Raw genomic sequence first — 9,928 nt, 5'->3', positions numbered from 1 at the left:
GGTCTTTGGGTCCCCACTCTGCACTCCCCCTCATTCACTATGATATGATTTTTTGTTCTGTAGCAGTACTCTTTCACCCCCCACCCCCATGCTTTCCATTGCCTATCCCGCCCTTCTTGCCTTTTGAGTTTTATTTCTGGGTAAATGAGGCACTTTTGATTTTACTTGGTTGATTGTTTTAAGGAATGTGTAACTTCCCAGTGTTAATTGTTCATCTTATAGGTTTGCTGAAGGTTGTATCACCGGAGTGAGTTTAGTTCCAGGCTTGAAAAGTGATTAAGGGCCAATGTTTCAGAGGTTCCACCAATCTCTTCCAGGTTAGTAAACCTCATCTTTTTTATGATTTTGAGTTTCTTTCCACATTTTCCTCCCACTCTATCCTGGACCTCTTGTTGTGACCCTTTTTTGAGAGGTCAATAGCAGGGGTGGGGCACTATCTAGTTCTTCTGGAGTCTGGGGCTCACTTGGTCCATTCGTCCACTAGCCTACTTTTCCCAGGTATCTTTGATTTTCATCCCTCAAGTTTGTTCCAGATGGAGAGAGACTAATAGATGCACCTTAGAATGACACAACTTTTAAGACACCTGTTGCTACTTCTCAAAGTTAGTGTTAAAACATTCCAGTTAGAATGTACTTGGATATTTTAAAGGTAACATTTCTAAAAACGAATACTTACTCCCTATTGACAGGCTATAGCACACATTCCCTACTTTTGTGGACACCAAGCACTTTAGTAAAATAACAGCCTATCTGAGCCTCACACTAGGGACATAGGGACTGAGGCAGTAAATATTCACAGAAAGCAAAGATTCCTCACTATTTCAGAGTTGTTTCTGATAAAAATGGCCAAAATCCTCAGAATAAGTCAAATTGATCTTGAAATAGTGGCCATTTTAAGTAATTTAATAATAATTTAAACTAACAGGCCTCAAGAAATACCACCTAAAGCTATTCCAAGAAAAACAATGTCTTATGAAAACCAATGTCATTCCCATGCACCGTCTTAGAAAAGGTAGGTAAACAGTAATTAAAAGGAAAGTAAACAGTATGACTTTTGACTATTTTCTAAGCATACAGACTATTCAGCAACATTGTAGAGGGGGGGGCATTAATATAGTTTTGATGGAAGTGGTAAAAGTTCTCTTGAAAGCAATTTAGCAAACCCATTACAAGGTTGGATATATCGTGACCCACCCCCCACAGGGGACAAGTAACAGAAATGTGGGTGAAAAGAGACAACGGACAGTGTAAGATATGAAATAATATATAATTGATCAAGGATTCCCGAGGGTGGGAGAATGGGGGAGGGAGGGAGAAAAAGAGGAACTTATACCAAGGGCTCAAGTAGAAAATGTTTTGGAAATGTTGATGGCAACATATGTACAAATATGCTTGACACAATTGCTGTATGGAATGTTATAAGAGCTGTAAGATCCCCCAATAAAATGATTTAAAAAACAAAGGCAATTTAGCAACAAATTTTAGAAAACTCAACTGAATGTAGATATCTCATAACACAATAATTCATTTTCTAGGAGGTTATTGTAAGAAAATAATTGAACATAGGAGCAAACACTACTGGACATTGTAAAGTTAACTACTGTGTTATCTGTAAGAGTTGAAAATTGGAAAATCACCTAAATGTGTAATGGTAGATTGGCTAAAGAGTTTCTATATATTAGATTACATGATGATTTAATATGCAACTTTAAAAATTGACACGATTTGTTTATTGATACACACCTACTCCTCACTTATCAGCTCTTTTGTTATACAGTTTACACTTGCAATAGAAAAAAAATCTACTATCCAACTATTTTTCACACTAACAACATAGAGGTATGCGGCAAGAGTAACACTGGCTGTGAGGGTTAAGGTTATGAGTGCTCAGCAGGGCCATGATTCTCAGTGGTTTGGCAATTGTGTAGTAATGTAATTTGGCAGTTATACAGAGAAGTAATTTGACAGTGAAGATATAGTCATCCTCCATTTTGAAATCTAATGTGTTCATCCTTCAGTGTTGAATAATGCCAATCGTCACATAACAACTTAGTCTTTGGAACTTAAGTGAGGAATGGATGTCATGTGATAGACTCTATTATTGGCCCTAATTCTCCACTTTCCCATGTGTCCAGGGCCATCTCATCATCCACACACTATAAATCACCCTCAGCTCAGCTATGTGTTATGTTCCTTTCAACCAATGCATCTTTTCACACAGGATGTAACCAGATACTTGAAAAAACTCACGTCTGATTCTACTGCTCATTATCTACCTCTGCCATCATCATGAGAAACATTCCTAAGTCAGCCCCTGGTCCGGAGGGAAGATGACAGACATGTGAAAGAAAGCCTAGCCTAGGCACCAAACTAGCCACTAACGATGAGGAAGTCAGTTCCATTGAGAGCAGAAAACTGCCTAGCCAAGTCCAACATAGAGCAGCTGACCTTCAGCTAATTCACACACTTATAAGCTAAGTAACTACCAATTACTCTTCTAATCATGGAGTTTTGACTTGATGGGTATGAGTTTGGTTTAGATAGTAGACACAATATTTTTGGTGAGAGAAGACAGCACTAAACATGAATGAAATATGAACAGTTTGACCAAGGTAAATAATGTCACTAGGAAGTACACAGGACCTCACAGGCATCCCACAGTCTCCCTGAGTTCTCTGTTTCCATTCTTCCTCCTCTGCCGAACTTGGTCCTTTAGGGGAACTGCTGCCCTTTCCATCTTAAGTGGATGATGAATGACAAATTTGTACATCTTGATCTCAGTTTAAATAAAGCCTCAGTCTCGAACTCTAATGGGCAGCCAAGAGCGCCTGCCAGGCTCTTTAGCACTATGGCCACCATCAATGTCCCTGGAGTTCCTGTAGCCCTTCACACTGTGCCACCAGTCCTTCACACCTTCCATCATCCCAAGCTGCCATCATGGTGAAGCTCGCCAAGGCCCATCAAAATTGAGGTGATCCCAAGAAGATGGCTCTTCCTCCCAAAGAGGTAGAAGATGGCAGTAAGGATGAGGGCATGTCAGACGATGATGATGAAGAAAACAGTAGAGAAGAGGAGGTTATCATTCCTCAGGAAAAAAAGCACAAATGCCACAGTGCCATCAAAAAAGATGATGGCTTCTCCAACAGGAAAGATGGTAGTTGCTACCCCAGCCAAAACCGCAGCTCTCACTCCTGGCAAAAAGGCAGCTGCCACACCAGCCAAGAAGATGGTGACACAAGCCAAAGCAGAAGTGATACCGGGCAAGAAGGGTACCACCTTGGGCAAAACCATGGTGGCCACCTCCGGGAAAAAGGGAGCGAAGGGTGAAGGATGCCAAGAAGGATGCCAAGAAAGATGAGAGTGATGAGGAGGATGAAGATGACAATGAAGAGGAATTTGAATCTGTCATGATGAAATCAGCTGTCGCCCCTACCTCAGAGGAAGAGGAGGAGGAGGAAGATGACGACGATGAAGATGATTACAAGGATGATGACTCAGAGAAAGAGGCTATGGAAATCGTACCAGCCAAAGGCTAGAAAGCCGGCCAAGGGGGCCCAGGTGAAAGTCAAGAGGGTGGCTGAGGATGAGGACAGCGACTAAAAGGAGGATGAAGAGGAAGAACCTTTCAAAGAATAAGCTGCTCCTAAAGTCAAGAAACAGAAAGTGGACGCCGTAGAACCAATTACAGCTTTCAATCTCTTTATTGGAAACCTGGCCTGCATAAACAATTAATCCCACAGTGACCTTTTTGCTAAAAATGATGTTCCTGTGATGGACATCAAAAATGGTCTGGCTATGTAGACTCTGCATCTGCTGATGACCTGGAAAAAGCCTTGCAAGTCACTGGTTTAAAAGTTTTTGGCAACAAGATTAAACTAGAGTGATCAGGTATCAAGCATCAAAGAACAAAAAATATCATTGTAAAGGTGGGTGATTGCAGAGTGGAGACTCAAAGCCCATCGGTAGGCAACTGGACACCCCTTTGCTGAAGGGTTGTGGGGAGGAGACGAGCCAATCAGGGTGCAGGGCAGCAACGATGAAACATATAACTTTCTTCTAGTTCTTACATGCTTCCTACCTGCCCCCCATTATCATGATCCCAATTCTACCTTACAAATCTGGCTAGACCAGAGGTTGTACATTGGTACAGATAGCAACTGGAAACACAGGGAATCCAGGACAGATGACTCCTTCAAGACCAGTGGTGAGAGGGGCGAGGCCTGGAGGGTGAAGGGAATGTGGGGTAGAAAGAGGGAACCGATTACAAGAATCTAAGTACTGCCTCCTCCCTGGGGGAGGGACAGTAGAGAAGAGGGCGGGGAGGGGGGACGTCAGACAGTGTAACTTACGACAAAACTATAATAAGTTATGAATTATTAAGGGTTCATGGGGGAGGGTGAGGGTGGAGGGATGGGGAAAATGAGCAACTGATATTAGGGGCTAAAGTGGAAGGCAAATGTTTTGAGAATGATGAGGGTAACATGTACATATGTGCTTGACATAATGCATGTATGTATGGATTGTGATTAAGAATTGTATGAGCCCCCAATAAAATAAAATAATTTTTTAAAAAAGATTAAACTAGAGAGACTGAAGGGAAAGGACGTAAGAGAGATCGAGAAGCCAGGCCAGTGTTGGCCAAAAATTTGCCTTACAAAGTCATTCAGGATGAATTAAAAGAAGTCTTTGAAAATGCCATGGATTAGTCAGCAAAGATGAGAAGAGTAAAGGGATTGCATATCTCTAGTTTACAACAGAAGCTGATGCTGAGAAAACCCTTGAAGAGAAGCAGGGGGCAGAGATCGGTGGCCGGTCCATATCCCTGTACTACACAGGAGAGAAGGGTCTAAATCAGGACCATCAAGGTGGGAAGATCAGGACTTGAAGCAGTGAATCAAACTCATTTTCAGCCGTTTCTACAACAGAAGAGACACTGCAGGAGGGGTGTGAGAAGGCAACTGCAAGCAAGGTGCCCCAGAACCAGAACAGCAAATCTAAAGGGTATGCATTCATAGAATTTGCTTCATTTAAGATGCTAAAGAAGTTTTAAGTTCTTGCAATAAAAGAGAAATTAAGGGCAGAGCAATTGAGATTGGAGTTGCAATGAGCCAGGGATCACCTAGCGCACAGAGCCAGCTGTCCAAAACCCTGCGTGTCAGAGGGCTGTCTGAAGAAGTCACTGAGGAGACCTTGAAGGAATCGTTTGATGGCTCTGTTCGGGCCAGGATGGTCAATGACCAAGAAACCAGCTCTTACAAAGGGTTTGGCTTCGTGGACTTCAACAGTGAGGAGGATGCTAAAGCAGCCAAGGAGGCCATGAAGGATGATGAGATCAATGCCAACAAACTGGCCTTGGACTGGGCCAAGCCCAAAGGCAAAGGTGGCTTCAGGAGATGAAGTGGTGGCAGAGAAGAGTTTGGAGGTCAAGGTGGCCACAGCAGAGGAGGTTACAGCGGATTCGGTGACAGAGGTTGAGGCGGCTTCTGGGAGGCAGAGTAGGAGGAGACCACAAGCCACAAGGAAAGAAGACACAGTTTTAATAAACTCCTCTGTCCCTGTCTTTGATGCTTCTGTTTGAAAGAAAGGACTCTGGGTTTTGTTGTTACCGGATTATCACAGAGACTTTGGTGGACATTCCAAGTAGAGAGCCCTGCGGAGACAATGATTCATCCTATGTATAAATACATGTTTTTCTTACAGATAGTTCTGTGGTTTGTTTTTTTTTTTTGCTTTGGGGAATTTTGTTTTAATGACTTTGGGACAAATTAAAAAGTCTTAAACTCTGAAAAAAGTGTGTGGGTGTGATTACATATGTACATGTACAAGTATATATGTGTGTATATGAATGTCCACCTATGCTGTTGTTAGGTGCCATCAAGTCAGTTCCACCTATGTACAACAGAATGAAACACTGCTTGGGCCTGTGCCACCCTCACAATTGTCCTTATGACTGAGCTCCTCGATGCAGCCGCCCGCATGCAGAGGGTGAAGGTCTTCCTTTTTTCCACAGCCCCGCGACTTTACCAAAATGATGTCCTTCTCTAGGGACTGGTCTTTCCTGATAGCATGTTCAAAGTATGTACATATATAGATGTATATATGTGTGTGTGCACGAACACATATTCATATATGATAGAAGAGATAAGGGGTACATTTATGAAAATTACTTAGATATAACCAAAAACCTCATGGGATTGGATTTCTGGGTTTGAAGGCTTAGGAACTTGTGGAACTTATTGGTTAATTGGTAAAATGTAGTTCATAAAGCGTATGTTCTACCTCTTAGTTTGGTAAGCAGTGTCTGGAGTCTTAAAAGTTTGCAAGTGGTCATCTGAGGTATAACTACTGGTTTCCATTTAGCTTGAGCAAAACAAAGAAGGAAACTAAAAACTGGAAGAAATTAGTTTACAGGATAAACACTTTACAAGAACCATGGCCTCAACTACCTTGAAAACCAGAAAACTACATGGTACCTGGATACTACTGCTGAGCATTCTAACAAGGGCCACTATTAATGGATCTTGACAGAATGAGAGGAAAATGAGGAGAACTCAAATTTTCAAATAATCCAAACTTACTGGACCAGCTGAGACTAGAGGATGCCCTGAGACTGTTGCCCTGAGCTACTTTTTAAAGCTTGAAGCCAAACTATTGTCTGTTGGGCTACTAACCACAAGGTCAGCAGTTTGAAACTACCAATTGCTCCGTAGAAAAAAATATGAGATTTTCTACCTCTACTCTGTCGTATAGGGTTGCTATGAGTCAGAATCCATTCAATGGCAGTGAGGATGTCACCTTTTAGCCATATAACAAATTGCTTATAAAATACAGAATAAGCCCCAATAAAGTTATTTTTTTTTAAAACAAAAAAAATACAGAATATGACCCATGAGTAATGCAGTCTATAAAAAAACATCTATATCAGGGTTTTCCAAAGTGGGTGATACCACCCGCTGGGGAAGCACTGGAATGATCAAGGGGACTGCAAAAGCAGATACTTCTCTTACCCTGGATGATAGTATAAAAGTTTTAAATTGCCAGGGGGGCGATAAGAGGATGGGATAAGTAATATTTTTCCTAAGAGAGGGTGGTAGGCTAAATAAGTTTGGGAAGCTGTGATCTATATGATACCAAATAATCAACAATTACTCTAAAGCAGGAAGAGACAGGAAAGGGGCAGGAAAATTAGATTGCAACCAATGAACCAACCAAAATGAAAATATTGACATACTGTAAAAATGTAACCACTGTCACAGAAAGAGTTGGTACAAATTGTTAAATGGGGGCCTAATTTGCTGTGTGAACTTTCACCTAAAATATTATTGTTTAAAAAAAAAATATTATTGTTTTAAGAAAACATTTGATGGGTTATAAGTGTTTATATCTCCTCTAAAACCCTCACTAAAATGACAATAAAGGAATGAAGCTAGTATTAAATTGCAAAGAACAAGAGATGAGATTAAAAAAAAAAAAAGAGATGAGATTATAGCAAAATAAATTTTAACACAATAGTGGAAAACACAAAACAACTGAAGAGGGATAAATGACTTAGCAAAGTCCAATAAATTAGAGCTCAGTGGCTTGAAGAGAGAAATATCAATAAACAAACATCACACCAACTCATCTAAAAATCTGAGAAATTCTGTACCTGAAAGCATCAGGAACAATGAAAGGTGGTAGTGACATATAGAGATGAAAATCAAGTGCAGAGTATGTATAGACAGTCAAATATCCCACCAATTTGCAGCTAAGTGTCTACTCCTACATATCCCATCCCTTGAATTTGTTTCACCACAATCAGTTCTAGAGAAAATTAACTAAAGCAGCACAAGTCGAGGAAATACTGAAGAACAGTGAAATGCTGAAGAAAGATATGAGCTAAGAGACAATCAGATGACATGAAAGTCTATAGGCTAAAATATGCCTCTCTCCTCAAAACTTCTGCAGTCAATCATAAGACATGCACATCCCACCCCAACTATAACTCTGTCACTCGGTCAATGCCAGAAATTGGAGAATTCCTCTCTGGAAAAACCGAGTCTTTCAGAAGAAAATAAAACCTATAATGGATGACACTGCAGGTGGGTGAAACGAGTCCCTTCATGTGGCCTTTTGCCTCGGTTCTTTGGAAAAGGAGCTGGAAAGATAATTTTCTGCTAAACCCTGAAGTCTTACCCTAGTCCTTACATGAGTAGAGGTGGGGTCCTTCTAGGTTGTTTTCTACTTCACATGGTTTGTTGTTTTTGTCCAGATGGATTGCCATAGCCTGGGTAAGCTGTAAATAACTTGATGGTTTAATACTTTTTGTCTAGCCCTGGACTGCAGTCTACCCTGTGACTGATCTATTTTATACACTTTGTAGATACTATTTTGTTTACTAGGCAAATTGAGTGACTATAGCCTATCCATGGATGCAATTGGTTAGCTCACGGTCCATTGGGAGGGCCCTGCCTTGAAATTAACCAAGAGTTGATTATTTAAGCAGCCAATGCCCCTAACGTTTTATTACAGGCAAGAAGAGAGAAAGATCAGAGAGAAGGTGAGGAACTTCCTCAAAAGAGACGTAACACTAAAGATATCAAGAGGTCCAGAAGGGATCATGCAGCAGAGTCAGCCTACAAGGCACCCTGTGGCAGAGTCTGTGGGAATGGTGAAAGGCTGCAGCTTGGAAAACAACTAAGAGAGCTGACCACCAAGCTGCTACAGTGGCTGAGCTGGCTAGTGAGCAGTGGTGAAGCAAAGGGCAGGGAGCCTGAAGGCAGGGAGGCACACGAGAGACCCTGCACAGCCACGAGTTGTGTGAATGGCTGAGAGAAGTGTCCCGCATCGATAAAGGGCACGGTTTGCTCCTTGGAGGATTTTTCCAGACTTTGCCTACATGCTTCTGATCCTGAATCCGAGTTATAGCCTATTACTTCAAATTGATCCAAATTCTGAATTGTAACCTGTTATTTACTTAACAAATCACTTAATTATGTCAGTTCTGTGTGACTATTGGAACAAATTATCAAGTCCAACAGAGAAGTAGACTATCATGGGGGAACAGCTAGTGTCAGAAATGGTGAGAAAGTTAAGGGTGCGGAGGTATATCTGACCTGCATCTCAAAGAAAAAGCTTTGTGCTGATCCTGATTCTTATCCCTCAGGAATCTAGACAGGTTCCGATATTAGATTACATAGGGGTACCTCCAATAAAAAAGGCCAGCCCTACAGAGAAGAACCCCTGCCAATACACAGCCTCCAATCAACACTTTCACGCCTAATTCTTAAATAGACAGTCCAGCATCACTGTACATAAGATAAACTCTTTCAACATGAAAGAGTCCAAAATAAACAGAAAACAAACAAACAAAATAACCCAACAGCAAAAGGATCAAGAGGGCACAAAGGCTATGTATGCTTGGAAAGGCAGAAACTAACAAATAATCAGAGATAAAAATACTGGGAAAATAAAATTAGAACAGGATACTTCAAAGAGACAACCAGAGACCAAGAAAGAGCTTAAAAATATGACAATTTTTTAAAAGTCAATCAAAAAATTAGGATATAATGGAAACACCAAAGAGAAAGTAAATCTGATGGGGAAAAAAAATCAATGGAAATAAACTATAAAAGTTAGCAATCAAGAAAATTCAAATTGGCAAAAGTTCTGTGGTATATATTTTTACAACAATGACCCAAAAAGAGTAGCTCTTAAGGCTGTTGATACTTAAACTACTATAAAGGGTTTAGTTCCTTGGTTTGAAGGCTCAGGATAATAGTCTCATGGAATATCCAATAGGCATAAAAATGTGTCTAGTGCATCTGTTCAACCTCCAAGTTTGTTGTATAGTACCTAGTTTGTTGTACAGTACCTAGTTTGTTGTATAATACCTATAGGACCTTAAAAATTTGCATGTGGCCATCTTATCCAAGACACAACTATTGGT

The 9,928-nt window shown here is 40.8% G+C and overlaps 1 protein-coding gene and 1 pseudogene across 1 annotated transcript in view; one reads left to right on the top strand and one right to left on the bottom strand.

Moving 5' to 3' along the window:
- PIGU (phosphatidylinositol glycan anchor biosynthesis class U) overlaps positions 1 to 9,928 on the bottom strand; it is a 117,259-nt gene that overhangs the window by 47,346 nt on the left and 59,985 nt on the right. The window lies entirely within an intron of this gene.
- Positions 2,938 to 5,540, top strand: LOC101654986 (annotated as a pseudogene).

Source organism: Echinops telfairi, unplaced genomic scaffold, assembly GCF_000313985.2.
Source record: "Echinops telfairi isolate 266 unplaced genomic scaffold, ASM31398v2 ScPeMD7_5592;HRSCAF=6446, whole genome shotgun sequence".
Taxonomy (NCBI): Eukaryota; Metazoa; Chordata; class Mammalia; order Afrosoricida; family Tenrecidae; genus Echinops; species Echinops telfairi.
The sequence above is the reverse complement of the archived record's forward strand: the minus strand, read 5'-3'. Positions and strand labels throughout refer to the sequence as shown.